Source organism: Hydractinia symbiolongicarpus, chromosome 11 (genome assembly GCF_029227915.1).
Source record: "Hydractinia symbiolongicarpus strain clone_291-10 chromosome 11, HSymV2.1, whole genome shotgun sequence".
NCBI classification, from domain to species: Eukaryota; Metazoa; Cnidaria; class Hydrozoa; order Anthoathecata; family Hydractiniidae; genus Hydractinia; species Hydractinia symbiolongicarpus.
Window position 1 is genome coordinate 15,444,351 of NC_079885.1, and position 19,576 is coordinate 15,463,926.

Here is a 19,576-nt window from a genome sequence, read left to right on the forward strand (position 1 = left end):
GAAATATGACCTTTAAAGTTTAAACCATTTTCGATGTAATGTGCTAATAAATCGTAGATATCTGCCCGTTTGTTTGTTTACGACCATACCACGATGAACACACCTGTTCTCGTCCGATCACGGAAGTTAAGCATCGTCGGGCCGGGATAGTACTTGGATGGGGGACCGCCTGGAAACTCCCGGTGTCGTAGGCTATTGACTTTTTCACGTTACATTATTTATCATTACGACTGTGACGTATCTTTTTTACGAAATAGCCGCTGAGTAAATCAAGAAAGAGACATGATTAGAAGTTGCTTTCCCTTAAAAACGGCTACGATCTGGCAGCAATAAATGCGCCAAGTCGCAAATGAATGGATTACGAGCGTCAGAAAAAGAAAATGGCGATGTAGTAACTTTGCTAATTAACTTTGTCATATGAAAATTAAGTCGGAAAGCACCCTAGATTTCCTTCGTTGGAACTTTTTACCGGAAATCATAAAGCGCATTATTGTTGTCAAGAATCGATAGCGCTTAAAAAGAGCTGTCAAACGAACATAAACACGACCTATTTCGAATGATCCAGTCAAGAAATATGACCTTTAAAGTTTGAACCATTTTCGATGTAATGTGCTAATAAATCGTAGATATCTGCCCGTTTGTTTGTCTACGACCATACCACGATGAACACACCTGTTCTCGTCCGATCACGGAAGTTAAGCATCGTCGGGCCGGGATAGTACTTGGATGGGGGACCGCCTGGGAACTCCCGGTGTCGTAGGCTATTGACTTTTTTACGTTACATTATTTATCATTACGACTGTGACGTATCTTTTTTACGAAATAGCCGCTGAGTAAATCAAGAAAGAGACATGATTAGAAGTTGCTTTCCCTTCAAAACGGCTACGATCTGGCAGCAATAAATGCGCCAAGTCGCAAATGAATGGATTACAAGCGTCAGACAAAGACAATGGCGATGTAGTTACTTTGCTAATTAACTTTTTCATATGAAAATTAAGTCGGAAAGCACCCTAGATTTCCTTCGTTGGAACTTTTTACCGGAAATCTTAAAGCGCATGGTTGTCGTAATTAATCGATAGCGCTTGAAATGAGCTTTCAAATGCACATAAACACGACCTATTTCGGATAATCCAGTCAAGAAATATGACCTTTAAAGTTTAAACCATTTTCGATGTAATGTGCTAATAAGTCGTAGATATCTGCCCGTTTGTTTGTCTACGACCATACCACGATGAACACACCTGTTCTCGTCCGATCACGGAAGTTAAGCATCGTCGGGCTAGGATAGTACTTGGATGGGGGACCGCCTGGGAACTCCCGGTGTCGTAGGCTATTGACTTTTTCACGTTACATTATTTATCATTACGACTGTGACGTATCTTTTTTACGAAATAGCCGCTGAGTAAATCAAGAAAGAGACATGATTAGAAGTTGCTTTCCCTTCAAAACGGCTACGATCTGGCAGCAATAAATGCGCCAAGTCGCAAATGAATGGATTACGAGCGTCAGACAAAGAAAATGGCGATGTAGTTAATTTGCTAATTAACTTTGTCATATGAAAATTAAGTCTGAAAGTACCCTAGATTGCCTTCGTTGGAACTTTTTACCGGAAATCTTAAAGCGCATGGTTGTCGTAATTAATCGATAGTGCTTGAAATGAGCTTTCAAATGCACATAAACACGACCTATTTCGGATAATCCAGTCAAGAAATATGACCTTTAAAGTTTAAACCATTTTCGATGTAATGTGCTAATAAATCGTAGATATCTGCCCGTTTGTTTGTCTACGACCATACCACGATGAACACACCTGTTCTCGTCCGATCACGGAAGTTAAGCATCGTCGGGCCAGGATAGTACTTGGATGGGGGACCGCCTGGGAACTCCCGGTGTCGTAGGCTATTGACTTTTTCACGTTACATCATTTATCAATACGACTGTGACGTATCTTTTTTACGCAATAGCCGCTGAGTAAATCAAGTAAGGGACGTGATTAGAAGATGCTTTCCCTTCAAAACGGCTACAATCTTGCTGCAATAAATGCGCTACGTCGCAAATAAATGGATTACGAGCGTCAGACAAAGAAAATGGCGATGTAGTTACTTTGCTAATTAACTTTGTCATATGAAAATTAAGTCTGAAATCACCCTAGATTTCCTTCGTTGGAACTTTTTACCGGAAATCTTAAAGCGCATTATTGTCGTAATTAATGGATAGCGCTTGAAATGAGCTTTCAAATGCACATAAACACGACCTATTTCGGATGATCCAGTCAAGAAATATGACCTTTAAAGTTTAAACCATTTTCGATGTAATGTGCTAATAAATCGTAGATATCTGCCCGTTTGTTTGTTTACGACCATACCACGATGAACACACCTGTTCTCGTCCGAACACGGAAGTTAAGCATCGTTGGGCCGGGATAGTACTTGGATGGGGGACCGCCTGGGAACTCCCGGTGTCGTAGGCTATTGACTTTTTCACGTTACATTATTTATCATTAGGACTGGGACGTATCTTTTTTACGCAATAGCCGCCGAGTAAATCAAGAAAGAGACATGATTACAAGTTGCTTTCCCTTCAAAACGGCTACGATCTGGCAGCAATAAATGCGCCAAGTCGCAAATGAATGGATTACGAGCGTCAGACAAAGAAAATGGCGATGTAGTTAATTTGCTAATTAACTTTGTCATATGAAAATTAAGTCTGAAAGTACCCTAGATTGCCTTCGTTGGAACTTTTTACCGGAAATCTTAAAGCGCATGGTTGTCGTAATTAATCGATAGAGCTTGAAATGAGCTTTCAAATGCACATAAACACGACCTATTTCGGATAATCCAGTCAAGAAATATGACCTTTAAAGTTTAAACCATTTTCGATGTAATGTGCTAATAAATCGTAGATATCTGCCCGTTTGTTTGTCTACGACCATACCACGATGAACACACCTGTTCTCGTCCGATCACGGAAGTTAAGCATCGTCGGGCCAGGATAGTACTTGGATGGGGGACCGCCTGGGAACTCCCGGTGTCGTAGGCTATTGACTCTTTCACGTTACATTATTTATCATTACAACTGTGACGTATCTTTTTTACGCAATAGCCGCCGAGTAAATCAAGAAAGAGACATGATTAGAAGTTGCTTTCCCTTCAAAACGGCTACGATCTGGCAGCAATAAATGCGCCAACTCGCAAATGAATGGATTACGAGCGTCAGACAAAGAAAATGGCGATGTAGTTAATTTGCTAAATCTGCCCGTTTGTTTGTCTACGACCATACCACGATGAACACACCTGTTCTCGTCCGAACACGGAAGTTAAGCATCGTTGGGCCGGGATAGTACTTGGATGGGGGACCGCCTGGGAACTCCCGGTGTCGTAGGCTATTGACTTTTTCACGTTACATTATTTATCATTAGGACTGGGACGTATCTTTTTTACGCAATAGCCGCTGAGTAAATCAAGAAAGAAACATGATTATAAGTTGCTTTCCCTTCAAAACGGCTACAATCTTGCTGCAATAAATGCGCCACGTCGCAAATAAATATATTACGAGCGTCAGTCAAAGAAAATGGCGATGTAGTTACTTTGCTAATTAACTTTGTCATATGAAAATTAAGTCTGAAAGTACCTTAGATTGCCTTCGTTGGAACTTTTTACCGGAAATCTTAAAGTGCATGGTTGTCGTAATTAATGGATAGCGCTTGAAATGAGCTTTCAAATACACATAAACACGACCTATTTCGGATGATCCAGTCAAGAAATATGACCTTTAAAGTTTAAACCATTTTCGATGTAATGTGCTAATAAATCGTAGATATCTGCCCGTTTGTTTGTCTACGACCATACCACGATGAACACACCTGTTCTCGTCCGATCACGGAAGTTAAGCATCGTCGGGCCGGGATAGTACTTGGATGGGGGACCGCCTGGGAACTCCCGGTGTCGTAGGCTATTGACTTTTTCACGTTACATTATTTATCATTACGACTGTGACGTATCTTTTTTACGAAATAGCCGCTGAGTAAATCAAGAAAGAGACATGATTAGAAGTTGCTTTCCCTTAAAAACGGCTACAATCTGGCAGCAATAAATGCGCCAAGTCGCAAATGAATGGATTACGAGCGTCAGAAAAAGAAAATGGCGATGTAGTAACTTTGCTAATTAACTTTGTCATATGAAAATTAAGTTGGAAAGCACCCTAGATTTCCTTCGTTGGAACTTTTTACCGGAAATCATGAAGCGCATTATTGTTGTCAAGAATCGATAGCGCTTAAAAAGAGCTGTCAAACGCACATAAACACGACCTATTTCGAATGATCCAGTCAAGAAATATGACCTTTAAAGTTTGAACCATTTTCGATGTAATGTGCTAATAAATCGTAGATATCTGCCCGTTTGTTTGTCTACGACCATACCACGATGAACACACCTGTTCTCGTCCGATCACGGAAGTTAAGCATCGTCGGGCCGGGATAGTACTTGGATGGGGGACCGCCTGGGAACTCCCGGTGTCGTAGGCTATTGACTTTTTCACGTTACATTATTTATCATTACGACTGTGACGTATCTTTTTTACGAAATAGCCGCTGAGTAAATCAAGAAAGAGACATGAATAGAAGTTGCTTTCCCTTCAAAACAGCTACGATCTGGCAGCAATAAATGCGCCAAGTCGCAAATGAATGGATTACAAGCGTCAGACAAAGAAAATGGCGATGTAGTTACTTTGCTAATTAACTTTGTCATATGAAAATTAAGTCGGAAAGCACCCTAGATTTCCTTCGTTGGAACTTTTTACCGGAAATCTTAAAGCGCATGGTTGTCGTAATTAATGGATAGCGCTTGAAATGAGCTTTCAAATGCACATAAACACGACCTATTTCGGATGATCCAGTCAAGAAATATGACCTTTAAAGTTTAAACCATTTTCGATGTAATGTGCTAATAAATCGTAGATATCTGCCCGTTTGTTTGTTTACGACCATACCACGATGAACACACCTGTTCTCGTCCGATCACGGAAGTTAAGCATCGTCGGGCCGGGATAGTACTTGGATGGGGGACCGCCTGGAAACTCCCGGTGTCGTAGGCTATTGACTTTTTCACGTTACATTATTTATCATTACGACTGTGACGTATCTTTTTTACGAAATAGCCGCTGAGTAAATCAAGAAAGAGACATGATTAGAAGTTGCTTTCCCTTAAAAACGGCTACGATCTGGCAGCAATAAATGCGCCAAGTCGCAAATGAATGGATTACGAGCGTCAGAAAAAGAAAATGGCGATGTAGTAACTTTGCTAATTAACTTTGTCATATGAAAATTAAGTCGGAAAGCACCCTAGATTTCCTTCGTTGGAACTTTTTACCGGAAATCATAAAGCGCATTATTGTTGTCAAGAATCGATAGCGCTTAAAAAGAGCTGTCAAACGAACATAAACACGACCTATTTCGAATGATCCAGTCAAGAAATATGACCTTTAAAGTTTGAACCATTTTCGATGTAATGTGCTAATAAATCGTAGATATCTGCCCGTTTGTTTGTCTACGACCATACCACGATGAACACACCTGTTCTCGTCCGATCACGGAAGTTAAGCATCGTCGGGCCGGGATAGTACTTGGATGGGGGACCGCCTGGGAACTCCCGGTGTCGTAGGCTATTGACTTTTTTACGTTACATTATTTATCATTACGACTGTGACGTATCTTTTTTACGAAATAGCCGCTGAGTAAATCAAGAAAGAGACATGATTAGAAGTTGCTTTCCCTTCAAAACGGCTACGATCTGGCAGCAATAAATGCGCCAAGTCGCAAATGAATGGATTACAAGCGTCAGACAAAGACAATGGCGATGTAGTTACTTTGCTAATTAACTTTTTCATATGAAAATTAAGTCGGAAAGCACCCTAGATTTCCTTCGTTGGAACTTTTTACCGGAAATCTTAAAGCGCATGGTTGTCGTAATTAATCGATAGCGCTTGAAATGAGCTTTCAAATGCACATAAACACGACCTATTTCGGATAATCCAGTCAAGAAATATGACCTTTAAAGTTTAAACCATTTTCGATGTAATGTGCTAATAAGTCGTAGATATCTGCCCGTTTGTTTGTCTACGACCATACCACGATGAACACACCTGTTCTCGTCCGATCACGGAAGTTAAGCATCGTCGGGCTAGGATAGTACTTGGATGGGGGACCGCCTGGGAACTCCCGGTGTCGTAGGCTATTGACTTTTTCACGTTACATTATTTATCATTACGACTGTGACGTATCTTTTTTACGAAATAGCCGCTGAGTAAATCAAGAAAGAGACATGATTAGAAGTTGCTTTCCCTTCAAAACGGCTACGATCTGGCAGCAATAAATGCGCCAAGTCGCAAATGAATGGATTACGAGCGTCAGACAAAGAAAATGGCGATGTAGTTAATTTGCTAATTAACTTTGTCATATGAAAATTAAGTCTGAAAGTACCCTAGATTGCCTTCGTTGGAACTTTTTACCGGAAATCTTAAAGCGCATGGTTGTCGTAATTAATCGATAGTGCTTGAAATGAGCTTTCAAATGCACATAAACACGACCTATTTCGGATAATCCAGTCAAGAAATATGACCTTTAAAGTTTAAACCATTTTCGATGTAATGTGCTAATAAATCGTAGATATCTGCCCGTTTGTTTGTCTACGACCATACCACGATGAACACACCTGTTCTCGTCCGATCACGGAAGTTAAGCATCGTCGGGCCAGGATAGTACTTGGATGGGGGACCGCCTGGGAACTCCCGGTGTCGTAGGCTATTGACTTTTTCACGTTACATCATTTATCAATACGACTGTGACGTATCTTTTTTACGCAATAGCCGCTGAGTAAATCAAGTAAGGGACGTGATTAGAAGATGCTTTCCCTTCAAAACGGCTACAATCTTGCTGCAATAAATGCGCTACGTCGCAAATAAATGGATTACGAGCGTCAGACAAAGAAAATGGCGATGTAGTTACTTTGCTAATTAACTTTGTCATATGAAAATTAAGTCTGAAATCACCCTAGATTTCCTTCGTTGGAACTTTTTACCGGAAATCTTAAAGCGCATTATTGTCGTAATTAATGGATAGCGCTTGAAATGAGCTTTCAAATGCACATAAACACGACCTATTTCGGATGATCCAGTCAAGAAATATGACCTTTAAAGTTTAAACCATTTTCGATGTAATGTGCTAATAAATCGTAGATATCTGCCCGTTTGTTTGTTTACGACCATACCACGATGAACACACCTGTTCTCGTCCGAACACGGAAGTTAAGCATCGTTGGGCCGGGATAGTACTTGGATGGGGGACCGCCTGGGAACTCCCGGTGTCGTAGGCTATTGACTTTTTCACGTTACATTATTTATCATTAGGACTGGGACGTATCTTTTTTACGCAATAGCCGCCGAGTAAATCAAGAAAGAGACATGATTACAAGTTGCTTTCCCTTCAAAACGGCTACGATCTGGCAGCAATAAATGCGCCAAGTCGCAAATGAATGGATTACGAGCGTCAGACAAAGAAAATGGCGATGTAGTTAATTTGCTAATTAACTTTGTCATATGAAAATTAAGTCTGAAAGTACCCTAGATTGCCTTCGTTGGAACTTTTTACCGGAAATCTTAAAGCGCATGGTTGTCGTAATTAATCGATAGAGCTTGAAATGAGCTTTCAAATGCACATAAACACGACCTATTTCGGATAATCCAGTCAAGAAATATGACCTTTAAAGTTTAAACCATTTTCGATGTAATGTGCTAATAAATCGTAGATATCTGCCCGTTTGTTTGTCTACGACCATACCACGATGAACACACCTGTTCTCGTCCGATCACGGAAGTTAAGCATCGTCGGGCCAGGATAGTACTTGGATGGGGGACCGCCTGGGAACTCCCGGTGTCGTAGGCTATTGACTCTTTCACGTTACATTATTTATCATTACAACTGTGACGTATCTTTTTTACGCAATAGCCGCCGAGTAAATCAAGAAAGAGACATGATTAGAAGTTGCTTTCCCTTCAAAACGGCTACGATCTGGCAGCAATAAATGCGCCAACTCGCATATGAAAATTAAGTCTGAAAGTACCCTAGATTGCCTTCGTTGGAACTTTTTACCGGAAATCTTAAAGCGCATTATTGTCGTAATTAATGGATAGCGCTTGAAACGAGCTTTCAAATGCACATAAACACAACCTTTTTCGGATAATCCAGTCAAGAAATATGACCTTTAAAATTTAAACCATTTTTGATGTAATGTGCTAATAAATCGTAGATATCTGCCCGTTTGTTTGTCTACGACCATACCACGATGAACACACCTGTTCTCGTCCGATCACGGAATTTAAGCATCGTTGGGCCGGGATAGTACTTGGATGGGGGACCGCCTGGGAACTCCCGGTGTTGTAGGCTATTGACTTTTTCACGTTACATTATTTATCATTAGGACTGGGACGTATCTTTTTTACGCAATAGCCGCTGAGTAAATCAAGAAAGAGACATGATTAGAATTTGCTTTCCCTTCAAAACGGCTACAATCTTGCTGCAATAAATGCGCCACGTCGCAAATAAATGGATTACGAGCGTCAGACAAAGAAAATGGCGATGTAGTTACTTTGCTAATTAACTTTGTCATATGAAAATTAAGTCTGAAAGCACCCTAGATTTCCTTCGTTGGAACTTTTTACCGGAAATCTTAAAGCGCATGGTTGTCGTAAAGAATCGATAGCGCTTAAAAAGAGCTTTCAAATGCACATAAACACGACCTATTTCGGATGATCCAGTCAAGAAATATGACCTTTAAAGTGTGAACCATTTTCGATGTAATGTCTAATAAATCGTAGATATCTGCCCCTTTGTGTGTCTACGACCATACCACGATGAACACACCTGTTCTCGTCCGATCACGGAAGTTAAGCATCGTTGGGCCGGGATAGTACTTGGATGGGGGACCGCCTGGGAACTCCCGGTGTCGTAGGCTATTGACTTTTTCACGTTACATTATTTATCATTACGACTGTGACGTATCTTTTTTACGCAATAGCCGCCGAGTTAATCAAGAAAGAGACATGATTAGAAGTTGCTTTCCCTTCAAAACGACTACCATCGTGCTGCAATAAATGCGCCACGTCGCAAATGAATGGATTACGACCGTCAGACAAAGAAAATAGCGATGTACTTACTTTGCTAACTAATTTTGTCATATGAAAATTAAGTCTGAAAGTACCCTAGATTTCCTTCGTTGGAACTTTTTACCGGAAATCTTAAAGCGCATTATTGTCGTAATTAATGAATAGCGCTTGAAATGAGCTTTCAAATGCACATAAACACGACCTATTTCGGATAATCCAGTCAAGAAATATGACCTTTAAAGTTTAAACCATTTTCGATGTAATGTGCTAATAAATCGTAGATATCTGCCCGTTTGTTTGTCTACGACCATACCACGATGAACACACCTGTTCTCGTCCGATCACGGAAGTTAAGCATCGTTGGGCCGGGATAGTACTTGGATGGGGGACCGCCTGGGAACTCCCGGTGTCGTAGGCTATTGACTTTTTCACGTTACATTATTTATCATTACGACTGGGACGTATCTTTTTTACGCAATAGCCGCTGAGTAAATCAAGAAAGAGACATGATTAGAAGTTTCTTTCCCTTCAAAACGGCTACAATCTTGCTGCAATAAATGCGCCACGTCGCAAATAAATGGATTACGAGCGTCAGACAAAGAAAATGGCGATGTAGTTACTTTGCTAATTAACTTTGTCATATGAAAATTAAGTCTGAAAGTACCCTAGATTGCCTTCGTTGGAACTTTTTACCGGAAATCTTAAAGCGCATTATTGTCGTAATTAATGGATAGCGCTTGAAACGAGCTTTCAAATGCACATAAACACAACCTTTTTCGGATAATCCAGTCAAGAAATATGACCTTTAAAATTTAAACCATTTTTGATGTAATGTGCTAATAAATCGTAGATATCTGCCCGTTTGTTTGTCTACGACCATACCACGATGAACACACCTGTTCTCGTCCGATCACGGAATTTAAGCATCGTTGGGCCGGGATAGTACTTGGATGGGGGACCGCCTGGGAACTCCCGGTGTTGTAGGCTATTGACTTTTTCACGTTACATTATTTATCATTAGGACTGGGACGTATCTTTTTTACGCAATAGCCGCTGAGTAAATCAAGAAAGAGACATGATTAGAATTTGCTTTCCCTTCAAAACGGCTACAATCTTGCTGCAATAAATGCGCCACGTCGCAAATAAATGGATTACGAGCGTCAGACAAAGAAAATGGCGATGTAGTTACTTTGCTAATTAACTTTGTCATATGAAAATTAAGTCTGAAAGCACCCTAGATTTCCTTCGTTGGAACTTTTTACCGGAAATCTTAAAGCGCATGGTTGTCGTAAAGAATCGATAGCGCTTAAAAAGAGCTTTCAAATGCACATAAACACGACCTATTTCGGATGATCCAGTCAAGAAATATGACCTTTAAAGTGTGAACCATTTTCGATGTAATGTCTAATAAATCGTAGATATCTGCCCCTTTGTGTGTCTACGACCATACCACGATGAACACACCTGTTCTCGTCCGATCACGGAAGTTAAGCATCGTTGGGCCGGGATAGTACTTGGATGGGGGACCGCCTGGGAACTCCCGGTGTCGTAGGCTATTGACTTTTTCACGTTACATTATTTATCATTACGACTGTGACGTATCTTTTTTACGCAATAGCCGCCGAGTTAATCAAGAAAGAGACATGATTAGAAGTTGCTTTCCCTTCAAAACGACTACCATCGTGCTGCAATAAATGCGCCACGTCGCAAATGAATGGATTACGACCGTCAGACAAAGAAAATAGCGATGTACTTACTTTGCTAACTAATTTTGTCATATGAAAATTAAGTCTGAAAGTACCCTAGATTTCCTTCGTTGGAACTTTTTACCGGAAATCTTAAAGCGCATTATTGTCGTAATTAATGAATAGCGCTTGAAATGAGCTTTCAAATGCACATAAACACGACCTATTTCGGATAATCCAGTCAAGAAATATGACCTTTAAAGTTTAAACCATTTTCGATGTAATGTGCTAATAAATCGTAGATATCTGCCCGTTTGTTTGTCTACGACCATACCACGATGAACACACCTGTTCTCGTCAGATCACGGAAGTTAAGCATCGTTGGGCCGGGATAGTACTTGAATGGGGGACCGCCTGGGAACTCCCGGTGTCGTAGGCTATTGACTTTTTCACGTTACATTATTTATCATTACGACTGTGACGTATCTTTTTTACGCAATAGCCGCCGAGTAAATCAAGAAAGAGACATGATTAGAAGTTGCTTTCCCTTCAAAACGACTACCATCGTGCTGCAATAAATGCGCCACGTCGCAAATGAATGGATTACGAGCGTCAGACAAAGAAAATAGCGATGTACTTACTTTGCTAATTAACTTTGTCATATGAAAATTAAGTCTGAAAGTACCCTAGATTTCCTTCGTTGGAACTTTTTACCGGAAATCTTAAAGCGCATTATTGTCGTAATTAATGAATAGCGCTTGAAATGAGCTTTCAAATGCACATAAACACGACCTATTTCGGATAATCCAGTCAAGAAATATGACCTTTAAAGTTTAAACCATTTTCGATGTAATGTGCTAATAAATCGTAGATATCTGCCCATTTGTTTGTCTACGACCATACCACGATGAACACACCTGTTCTCGTCCGATCACGGAAGTTAAGCATCGTTGGGCCGGGATAGTACTTGGATGGGGGACCGCCTGGGAACTCCCGGTGTCGTAGGCTATTGACTTTTTCACGTTACATTATTTATCATTACGACTGGGACGTATCTTTTTTACGCAATAGCCGCTGAGTAAATCAAGAAAGAGACATGATTAGAAGTTTCTTTCCCTTCAAAACGGCTACAATCTTGCTGCAATAAATGCGCCACGTCGCAAATAAATGGATTACGAGCGTCAGACAAAGAAAATGGCGATGTAGTTACTTTGCTAATTAACTTTGTCATATGAAAATTAAGTCTGAAAGTACCCTAGATTGCCTTCGTTGGAACTTTTTACCGGAAATCTTAAAGCGCATTATTGTCGTAATTAATGGATAGCGCTTGAAACGAGCTTTCAAATGCACATAAACACAACCTTTTTCGGATAATCCAGTCAAGAAATATGACCTTTAAAATTTAAACCATTTTTGATGTAATGTGCTAATAAATCGTAGATATCTGCCCGTTTGTTTGTCTACGACCATACCACGATGAACACACCTGTTCTCGTCCGATCACGGAATTTAAGCATCGTTGGGCCGGGATAGTACTTGGATGGGGGACCGCCTGGGAACTCCCGTTGTCGTAGGCTATTGACTTTTTCACGTTACATTATTTATCATTAGGACTGGGACGTATCTTTTTTACGCAATAGCCGCTGAGTAAATCAAGAAAGAGACATGATTAGAATTTGCTTTCCCTTCAAAACGGCTACAATCTTGCTGCAATAAATGCGCCACGTCGCAAATAAATGGATTACGAGCGTCAGACAAAGAAAATGGCGATGTAGTTACTTTGCTAATTAACCTTGTCATATGAAAATTAAGTCTGAAAGCACCCTAGATTTCCTTCGTTGGAACTTTTTACCGGAAATCTTAAAGCGCATGGTTGTCGTAAACAATCGATAGCGCTTAAAAAGAGCTTTCAAATGCACATAAACACGACCTATTTCGGATGATCCAGTCAAGAAATATGACCTTTAAAGTGTGAACCATTTTCGATGTAATGTGCTAATAAATCGTAGATATCTGCCCCTTTGTGTGTCTACGACCATACCACGATGAACACACCTGTTCTCGTCCGATCACGGAAGTTAAGCATCGTTGGGCCGGGATAGTACTTGGATGGGGGACCGCCTGGGAACTCCCGGTGTCGTAGGCTATTGACTTTTTCACGTTACATTATTTATCATTACGACTGTGACGTATCTTTTTTACGCAATAGCCGCCGAGTAAATCAAGAAAGAGACATGATTAGAAGTTGCTTTCCCTTCAAAACGACTACCATCGTGCTGCAATAAATGCGCCACGTCGCAAATGAATGGATTACGACCGTCAGACAAAGAAAATAGCGATGTACTTACTTTGCTAACTAATTTTGTCATATGAAAATTAAGTCTGAAAGTACCCTAGATTTCCTTCGTTGGAACTTTTTACCGGAAATCTTAAAGCGCATTATTGTCGTAATTAATGAATAGCGCTTGAAATGAGCTTTCAAATGCACATAAACACGACCTATTTCGGATAATCCAGTCAAGAAATATGACCTTTAAAGTTTAAACCATTTTCGATGTAATGTGCTAATAAATCGTAGATATCTGCCCGTTTGTTTGTCTACGACCATACCACGATGAACACACCTGTTCTCGTCAGATCACGGAAGTTAAGCATCGTTGGGCCGGGATAGTACTTGAATGGGGGACCGCCTGGGAACTCCCGGTGTCGTAGGCTATTGACTTTTTCACGTTACATTATTTATCATTACGACTGTGACGTATCTTTTTTACGAAATAGCCGCCGAGTAAATCAAGAAAGAGACATGATTAGAAGTTGCTTTCCCTTCAAAACGACTACCATCGTGCTGCAATAAATGCGCCACGTCGCAAATGAATGGATTACGAGCGTCAGACAAAGAAAATAGCGATGTACTTACTTTGCTAACTAATTTTGTCATATGAAAATTAAGTCTGAAAGTACCCTAGATTTCCTTCGTTGGAACTTTTTACCGGAAATCTTAAAGCGCATTATTGTCGTAATTAATGAATAGCGCTTGAAATGAGCTTTCAAATGCACATAAACACGACCTATTTCGGATAATCCAGTCAAGAAATATGACCTTTAAAGTTTAAACCATTTTCGATGTAATGTGCTAATAAATCGTAGATATCTGCCCGTTTGTTTGTCTACGACCATACCACGATGAACACACCTGTTCTCGTCCGATCACGGAAGTTAAGCATCGTTGGGCCGGGATAGTACTTGGATGGGGGACCGCCTGGGAACTCCCGGTGTCGTAGGCTATTGACTTTTTCACGTTACATTATTTATCATTACGACTGGGACGTATCTTTTTTACGCAATAGCCGCTGAGTAAATCAAGAAAGAGACATGATTAGAAGTTTCTTTCCCTTCAAAACGGCTACAATCTTGCTGCAATAAATGCGCCACGTCGCAAATAAATGGATTACGAGCGTCAGACAAAGAAAATGGCGATGTAGTTACTTTGCTAATTAACTTTGTCATATGAAAATTAAGTCTGAAAGTACCCTAGATTGCCTTCGTTGGAACTTTTTACCGGAAATCTTAAAGCGCATTATTGTCGTAATTAATGGATAGCGCTTGAAACGAGCTTTCAAATGCACATAAACACAACCTTTTTCGGATAATCCAGTCAAGAAATATGACCTTTAAAATTTAAACCATTTTTGATGTAATGTGCTAATAAATCGTAGATATCTGCCCGTTTGTTTGTCTACGACCATACCACGATGAACACACCTGTTCTCGTCCGATCACGGAATTTAAGCATCGTTGGGCCGGGATAGTACTTGGATGGGGGACCGCCTGGGAACTCCCGGTGTCGTAGGCTATTGACTTTTTCACGTTACATTATTTATCATTAGGACTGGGACGTATCTTTTTTACGCAATAGCCGCTGAGTAAATCAAGAAAGAGACATGATTAGAATTTGCTTTCCCTTCAAAACGGCTACAATCTTGCTGCAATAAATGCGCCACGTCGCAAATAAATGGATTACGAGCGTCAGACAAAGAAAATGGCGATGTAGTTACTTTGCTAATTAACTTTGTCATATGAAAATTAAGTCTGAAAGCACCCTAGATTTCCTTCGTTGGAACTTTTTACCGGAAATCTTAAAGCGCATGGTTGTCGTAAAGAATCGATAGCGCTTAAAAAGAGCTTTCAAATGCGCATAAACACGACCTATTTCGGATGATCCAGTCAAGAAATATGACCTTTAAAGTGTGAACCATTTTCGATGTAATGTGCTAATAAATCGTAGATATCTGCCCCTTTGTGTGTCTACGACCATACCACGATGAACACACCTGTTCTCGTCCGATCACGGAAGTTAAGCATCGTTGGGCCGGGATAGTACTTGGATGGGGGACCGCCTGGGAACTCCCGGTGTCGTAGGCTATTGACTTTTTCACGTTACATTATTTATCATTACGACTGTGACGTATCTTTTTTACGCAATAGCCGCCGAGTAAATCAAGAAAGAGACATGATTAGAAGTTGCTTTCCCTTCAAAACGACTACCATCGTGCTGCAATAAATGCGCCACGTCGCAAATGAATGGATTACGACCGTCAGACAAAGAAAATAGCGATGTACTTACTTTGCTAACTAATTTTGTCATATGAAAATTAAGTCTGAAAGTACCCTAGATTTCCTTCGTTGGAACTTTTTACCGGAAATCTTAAAGCGCATTATTGTCGTAATTAATGAATAGCGCTTGAAATGAGCTTTCAAATGCACATAAACACGACCTATTTCGGATAATCCAGTCAAGAAATATGACCTTTAAAGTTTAAACCATTTTCGATGTAATGTGCTAATAAATCGTAGATATCTGCCCGTTTGTTTGTCTACGACCATACCACGATGAACACACCTGTTCTCGTCAGATCACGGAAGTTAAGCATCGTTGGGCCGGGATAGTACTTGAATGGGGGACCGCCTGGGAACTCCCGGTGTCGTAGGCTATTGACTTTTTCACGTTACATTATTTATCATTACGACTGGGACGTATCTTTTTTACGCAATAGCCGCTGAGTAAATCAAGAAAGAGACATCATTAGAAGTTGCTTTCCCTTCAAAACGGCTACAATCTTGCTGCAATAAATGCGCCACGTCGCAAATAAATGGATTAGGAGCGTCAGACAAAGAAAATGGCGATGTAGTTACTTTGCTAATTAACTTTGTCATATGAAAATTAAGTCTGAAAGCACCCTAGATTTCCTTCGTTGGAACTTTTTACCGGAAATCTTAAAGCGCATTATTGTCGTAATTAATGGATAGCGCTTGAAATGAGCTTTCAAATGCACATAAACACGACCTATTTCGGATAATCCAGTCAAGAAATATGACCTTCAAAATTTAAACCATTTTCGATGTAATGTGCTAATAAATCGTAGATATCTGCCCGTTTGTTTGTCTACGACCATACCACGATGAACACACCTGTTCTCGTCCGATCACGGAAGTTAAGCAACGTTGGGCCGGGATAGTACTTGGATGGGGACCGCCTGGGAACTCCTGGTGTCGTAGGCTATTGACTTTTTCACGTTACATTATTTATCATTACGACTGGGACGTATCTTTTTTACGCAATAGCCGCTGAGTAAATCAATAAAGAGACATGATTAGAAGTTGCTTTCCCTTCAAAACGGCTACAATCTTGCAGCATTAAATGCGCCACGTCGCAAATAAATGGATTACGAGCGTCAGACAAAGAAAATGGCGATGTAGTTACTTTGCTAATTAACTTTGTCATATGAAAATTAAGTCTGAAAGCACCCTAGATTTCCTTCGTTGGAATTTTTTCCGGAAATCTTAAAGCGCATGGTTGTCGTAAAGAATCGATAGCGCTTAAAAAGAGCTTTCAAATGCACATAAACACGACCTATTTCGGATGATCCAGTCAAGAAATATGACCTTTAAAGTTTGAACCATTTTCGATGTAATGTGCTAATAAATCGTAGATATCTGCCCGTTTGTGTGTCTACGACCATACCACGATGAACACACCTGTTCTCGTCCGATCACGGAAGTTAAGCATCCTCGGGCCGGGATAGTACTTGGATGGAGGACCGCCTGGGAACTCCCGGTGTCGTAGGCTATTGACTTTTTCACGTTACATTATTTATCATTACGACTGTGATGTATCTTTTTTACGCAATAGCCGCTGAGTAAATCAAGTAAGGGACATCATTAGAAATTTCTTTCCCTTCAAAAGGGCTACGATCTGGCAGCATTAAATGCGCCACGTCGCAAATGAATGGATTACGAGCGTCAGACAAAGAGAATGGCGATGTAGCTAATTTGCTAATTAACTTTGTCATATGAAAATAAAGTCTGAAAGTACCCTGGATTGCCTTCGTTGGAACTTTTTACCGGAAATCTTAAAGCGCATGGTTGTCGTAATTAATGGATAGCGCTTGAAATGAGCTTTCAAATGCACATAAACACGACCTATTTCGGATGATCCAGTCAAGAAATATGACCTTTAAAGTTTAAACCATTTTCGATGTGATGTGCTAATAAATCGTAGATATCTGCCCGTTTGTTTGTTTACGACCATACCACGATGAACACACCTGTTCTCGTCCGATCACGGAAGTTAAGCATCGTCGGGCCGGGATAGTACTTGGATGGGGGACCGCCCGCCTGGGAACTCCCGGTGTCGTAGGCTATTGACTTTTTCACGTTACATTATTTATCATTACGACTGTGACGTATCTTTTTTACGAAATAGCCGCTGAGTAAATCTAGAAAGAGACATGATTAGAAGTTGCTTTCCCTTCAAAACGGCTACAATCTTGCTGCAATAAATGCGCCACGTCGCAAATGAATGGATTACGAGCGTCAGACAAAGAGAATGGCGATGTAGTTATTTTGCTAATTAACTTTGTCATATGAAAATTAAGTCTGAAAGCACCCTAGATTTCCTTCGTTGGAACTTTTTACCGGAAATCTTAAAGCGCATTACTGTCGTAATTACGGGATAGCGCTTAAAATGAGCTTTCAAATGCACATAAACACGACCTATTTCGGATAATCCAGTCAAGAAATATGACCTTTAAAATTTAAACCATTTTCGATGTAATGTGCTAATAAATCGTAGATATCTGCCCGTTTGTTTGTCTACGACCATACCACGATGAACACACCTGTTCTCGTCCGATCACGGAAGTTAAACATCGTCGGGCCGGGGTAGTACTTGGATGGGGGACCGCCTGGGAACTCCCGGTGTCGTAGGCTATTGACTTTTTCACGTTACATTATTTATCATTAGGACTGGGACGTATCTTTTTTACGCAATAGCCGCTGAGTAAATCAAGAAAGAGACATGATTATAAGTTGCTTTCCCTTCAAAACGGCTACAATCTTGCTGCAATAAATGCGCCACGTCGCAAATAAATGGATTACGAGCGTCAGACAAAGAAAATGGCGATGTAGTTACTTTGCTAATTAACTTTGTCATATGAAAATTAAGTCTGAAAGTACCCTAGATTGCCTTCGTTGGAACTTTTTACCGGAAATCTTAAAGCGCATTATTGTCGTAATTAATGGATAGCGCTTGAAACGAGCTTTCAAATGCACATAAACACAACCTTTTTCGGATAATCCAGTCAAGAAATATGACCTTTAAAATTTAAACCATTTTTGATGTAATGTGCTAATAAATCGTAGATATCTGCCCGTTTGTTTGTCTACGACCATACCACGATGAACACACCTGTTCTCGTCCGATCACGGAAGTTAAGCATCGTTGGGCCGGGATAGTACTTGGATGGGGGACCACCTGGGAACTCCCGGTGTCGTAGGCTATTGACTTTTTCACGATACATTATTTATCATTAGGACTGGGACGTATCTTTTTTACGCAATAGCCGCTGAGTAAATCAAGAAAGAGACATGATTATAATTTGCTTTCCCTTCAAAACGGCTACAATCTTGCTGCAATAAATGCGCCACGTCGCAAATAAATGGATTACGAGCGTCAGACAAAGAAAATGGCGATGTAGTTACTTTGCTAATTAACTTTGTCATATGAAAATTAAGTCTGAAAGCACCCTAGATTTCCTTCGTTGGAACTTTTTACCGGAAATCTTAAAGCGCATGGTTGTCGTAATTAATGGATAGCGCTTGAAATGAGCTTTCAAATGCACATAAACACGACCTATTTCGGATAATCCAGTCAAGAAATATGACCTTTAAAATTTAAACCATTTTCGATGTAATGTGCTAATAAATCGTAGATATCTGCCCGTTTGTTTGTCTACGACCATACCACGATGAACACACCTGTTCTCGTCCGATCACGGAAGTTAAGCATCGTTGGGCCTGGAGAGTACTTTGATGGGGGACCGCCTGGGAACTCCTGGTGTCGTAGGCTATTGACTTTTTCACGTTACATTATTTATCATTACGACTGGGACGTATCTTTTTTACGCAATAGCCGCTGAGTAAATCAAGAAAGAGACATGATTAGAAGTTGCTTTCCCTTCAAAACGGCTACAATCTTGCTGCAATAAATGCGCCACGTCGCAAATAAATGGATTACGAGCGTCAGACAAAGAAAATGGCGATGTAGTTACTTTGCTAATTAACTTTGTCATATGAAAATTAAGTCTGAAAGCACCCTAGATTTCCTTCGTTGGAACTTTTTACCGGAAATCTTAAAGCGCATTATTGTCGTAATTAATGAATAGCGCTTGAAATGA

At 40.4% G+C, this 19,576-nt stretch overlaps 35 non-coding genes across 35 annotated transcripts; all 35 read left to right on the forward strand.

Moving 5' to 3' along the window:
* The first annotated feature begins 75 nt into the window (after window positions 1-75).
* On the forward strand, window positions 76-194 carry LOC130616763 (5S ribosomal RNA). Its single transcript, XR_008977843.1, has one exon. It is a non-coding gene; the product is annotated as a 5S ribosomal RNA (ribosomal RNA).
* Window positions 195-644: 450 nt separating this feature from the next.
* Window positions 645-763, forward strand: LOC130615128 (5S ribosomal RNA). Its single transcript, XR_008976217.1, has one exon. It is a non-coding gene; the product is annotated as a 5S ribosomal RNA (ribosomal RNA).
* A 450-nt stretch (window positions 764-1,213) lies between these two features.
* LOC130615739 (5S ribosomal RNA) lies at window positions 1,214-1,332 on the forward strand. Its single transcript, XR_008976827.1, has one exon. It is a non-coding gene; the product is annotated as a 5S ribosomal RNA (ribosomal RNA).
* Window positions 1,333-1,782: 450 nt separating this feature from the next.
* On the forward strand, window positions 1,783-1,901 carry LOC130618614 (5S ribosomal RNA). Its single transcript, XR_008979497.1, has one exon. It is a non-coding gene; the product is annotated as a 5S ribosomal RNA (ribosomal RNA).
* A 450-nt stretch (window positions 1,902-2,351) lies between these two features.
* On the forward strand, window positions 2,352-2,470 carry LOC130617618 (5S ribosomal RNA). The gene has a single exon (XR_008978696.1). It is a non-coding gene; the product is annotated as a 5S ribosomal RNA (ribosomal RNA).
* A 450-nt stretch (window positions 2,471-2,920) lies between these two features.
* Window positions 2,921-3,039, forward strand: LOC130618626 (5S ribosomal RNA). The gene has a single exon (XR_008979499.1). It is a non-coding gene; the product is annotated as a 5S ribosomal RNA (ribosomal RNA).
* A 226-nt stretch (window positions 3,040-3,265) lies between these two features.
* On the forward strand, window positions 3,266-3,384 carry LOC130615818 (5S ribosomal RNA). Its single transcript, XR_008976905.1, has one exon. It is a non-coding gene; the product is annotated as a 5S ribosomal RNA (ribosomal RNA).
* Window positions 3,385-3,834: 450 nt separating this feature from the next.
* On the forward strand, window positions 3,835-3,953 carry LOC130615129 (5S ribosomal RNA). The gene has a single exon (XR_008976218.1). It is a non-coding gene; the product is annotated as a 5S ribosomal RNA (ribosomal RNA).
* Window positions 3,954-4,403: 450 nt separating this feature from the next.
* On the forward strand, window positions 4,404-4,522 carry LOC130615130 (5S ribosomal RNA). Its single transcript, XR_008976219.1, has one exon. It is a non-coding gene; the product is annotated as a 5S ribosomal RNA (ribosomal RNA).
* A 450-nt stretch (window positions 4,523-4,972) lies between these two features.
* Window positions 4,973-5,091, forward strand: LOC130616765 (5S ribosomal RNA). The gene has a single exon (XR_008977844.1). It is a non-coding gene; the product is annotated as a 5S ribosomal RNA (ribosomal RNA).
* Window positions 5,092-5,541: 450 nt separating this feature from the next.
* LOC130615131 (5S ribosomal RNA) lies at window positions 5,542-5,660 on the forward strand. The gene has a single exon (XR_008976221.1). It is a non-coding gene; the product is annotated as a 5S ribosomal RNA (ribosomal RNA).
* Window positions 5,661-6,110: 450 nt separating this feature from the next.
* Window positions 6,111-6,229, forward strand: LOC130615740 (5S ribosomal RNA). Its single transcript, XR_008976828.1, has one exon. It is a non-coding gene; the product is annotated as a 5S ribosomal RNA (ribosomal RNA).
* Window positions 6,230-6,679: 450 nt separating this feature from the next.
* On the forward strand, window positions 6,680-6,798 carry LOC130618638 (5S ribosomal RNA). The gene has a single exon (XR_008979501.1). It is a non-coding gene; the product is annotated as a 5S ribosomal RNA (ribosomal RNA).
* Window positions 6,799-7,248: 450 nt separating this feature from the next.
* LOC130617631 (5S ribosomal RNA) lies at window positions 7,249-7,367 on the forward strand. The gene has a single exon (XR_008978708.1). It is a non-coding gene; the product is annotated as a 5S ribosomal RNA (ribosomal RNA).
* Window positions 7,368-7,817: 450 nt separating this feature from the next.
* LOC130618651 (5S ribosomal RNA) lies at window positions 7,818-7,936 on the forward strand. Its single transcript, XR_008979504.1, has one exon. It is a non-coding gene; the product is annotated as a 5S ribosomal RNA (ribosomal RNA).
* A 382-nt stretch (window positions 7,937-8,318) lies between these two features.
* LOC130616537 (5S ribosomal RNA) lies at window positions 8,319-8,437 on the forward strand. The gene has a single exon (XR_008977619.1). It is a non-coding gene; the product is annotated as a 5S ribosomal RNA (ribosomal RNA).
* Window positions 8,438-8,886: 449 nt separating this feature from the next.
* Window positions 8,887-9,005, forward strand: LOC130616034 (5S ribosomal RNA). Its single transcript, XR_008977118.1, has one exon. It is a non-coding gene; the product is annotated as a 5S ribosomal RNA (ribosomal RNA).
* A 450-nt stretch (window positions 9,006-9,455) lies between these two features.
* LOC130616046 (5S ribosomal RNA) lies at window positions 9,456-9,574 on the forward strand. Its single transcript, XR_008977130.1, has one exon. It is a non-coding gene; the product is annotated as a 5S ribosomal RNA (ribosomal RNA).
* A 450-nt stretch (window positions 9,575-10,024) lies between these two features.
* LOC130616539 (5S ribosomal RNA) lies at window positions 10,025-10,143 on the forward strand. The gene has a single exon (XR_008977621.1). It is a non-coding gene; the product is annotated as a 5S ribosomal RNA (ribosomal RNA).
* A 449-nt stretch (window positions 10,144-10,592) lies between these two features.
* LOC130616058 (5S ribosomal RNA) lies at window positions 10,593-10,711 on the forward strand. Its single transcript, XR_008977142.1, has one exon. It is a non-coding gene; the product is annotated as a 5S ribosomal RNA (ribosomal RNA).
* Window positions 10,712-11,161: 450 nt separating this feature from the next.
* LOC130615462 (5S ribosomal RNA) lies at window positions 11,162-11,280 on the forward strand. The gene has a single exon (XR_008976551.1). It is a non-coding gene; the product is annotated as a 5S ribosomal RNA (ribosomal RNA).
* A 450-nt stretch (window positions 11,281-11,730) lies between these two features.
* On the forward strand, window positions 11,731-11,849 carry LOC130616071 (5S ribosomal RNA). Its single transcript, XR_008977156.1, has one exon. It is a non-coding gene; the product is annotated as a 5S ribosomal RNA (ribosomal RNA).
* A 450-nt stretch (window positions 11,850-12,299) lies between these two features.
* On the forward strand, window positions 12,300-12,418 carry LOC130617752 (5S ribosomal RNA). The gene has a single exon (XR_008978829.1). It is a non-coding gene; the product is annotated as a 5S ribosomal RNA (ribosomal RNA).
* A 450-nt stretch (window positions 12,419-12,868) lies between these two features.
* On the forward strand, window positions 12,869-12,987 carry LOC130616084 (5S ribosomal RNA). Its single transcript, XR_008977168.1, has one exon. It is a non-coding gene; the product is annotated as a 5S ribosomal RNA (ribosomal RNA).
* A 450-nt stretch (window positions 12,988-13,437) lies between these two features.
* On the forward strand, window positions 13,438-13,556 carry LOC130615463 (5S ribosomal RNA). Its single transcript, XR_008976552.1, has one exon. It is a non-coding gene; the product is annotated as a 5S ribosomal RNA (ribosomal RNA).
* A 450-nt stretch (window positions 13,557-14,006) lies between these two features.
* LOC130616096 (5S ribosomal RNA) lies at window positions 14,007-14,125 on the forward strand. Its single transcript, XR_008977180.1, has one exon. It is a non-coding gene; the product is annotated as a 5S ribosomal RNA (ribosomal RNA).
* Window positions 14,126-14,575: 450 nt separating this feature from the next.
* Window positions 14,576-14,694, forward strand: LOC130616349 (5S ribosomal RNA). Its single transcript, XR_008977432.1, has one exon. It is a non-coding gene; the product is annotated as a 5S ribosomal RNA (ribosomal RNA).
* Window positions 14,695-15,144: 450 nt separating this feature from the next.
* LOC130616108 (5S ribosomal RNA) lies at window positions 15,145-15,263 on the forward strand. The gene has a single exon (XR_008977192.1). It is a non-coding gene; the product is annotated as a 5S ribosomal RNA (ribosomal RNA).
* A 450-nt stretch (window positions 15,264-15,713) lies between these two features.
* LOC130615464 (5S ribosomal RNA) lies at window positions 15,714-15,832 on the forward strand. Its single transcript, XR_008976553.1, has one exon. It is a non-coding gene; the product is annotated as a 5S ribosomal RNA (ribosomal RNA).
* A 450-nt stretch (window positions 15,833-16,282) lies between these two features.
* Window positions 16,283-16,400, forward strand: LOC130617399 (5S ribosomal RNA). The gene has a single exon (XR_008978477.1). It is a non-coding gene; the product is annotated as a 5S ribosomal RNA (ribosomal RNA).
* A 449-nt stretch (window positions 16,401-16,849) lies between these two features.
* Window positions 16,850-16,968, forward strand: LOC130617207 (5S ribosomal RNA). The gene has a single exon (XR_008978284.1). It is a non-coding gene; the product is annotated as a 5S ribosomal RNA (ribosomal RNA).
* A 450-nt stretch (window positions 16,969-17,418) lies between these two features.
* On the forward strand, window positions 17,419-17,541 carry LOC130617984 (5S ribosomal RNA). Its single transcript, XR_008979060.1, has one exon. It is a non-coding gene; the product is annotated as a 5S ribosomal RNA (ribosomal RNA).
* A 450-nt stretch (window positions 17,542-17,991) lies between these two features.
* Window positions 17,992-18,110, forward strand: LOC130615321 (5S ribosomal RNA). Its single transcript, XR_008976411.1, has one exon. It is a non-coding gene; the product is annotated as a 5S ribosomal RNA (ribosomal RNA).
* A 450-nt stretch (window positions 18,111-18,560) lies between these two features.
* LOC130615051 (5S ribosomal RNA) lies at window positions 18,561-18,679 on the forward strand. Its single transcript, XR_008976141.1, has one exon. It is a non-coding gene; the product is annotated as a 5S ribosomal RNA (ribosomal RNA).
* Window positions 18,680-19,129: 450 nt separating this feature from the next.
* Window positions 19,130-19,248, forward strand: LOC130615484 (5S ribosomal RNA). The gene has a single exon (XR_008976573.1). It is a non-coding gene; the product is annotated as a 5S ribosomal RNA (ribosomal RNA).
* Window positions 19,249-19,576: the final 328 nt, after the last annotated feature.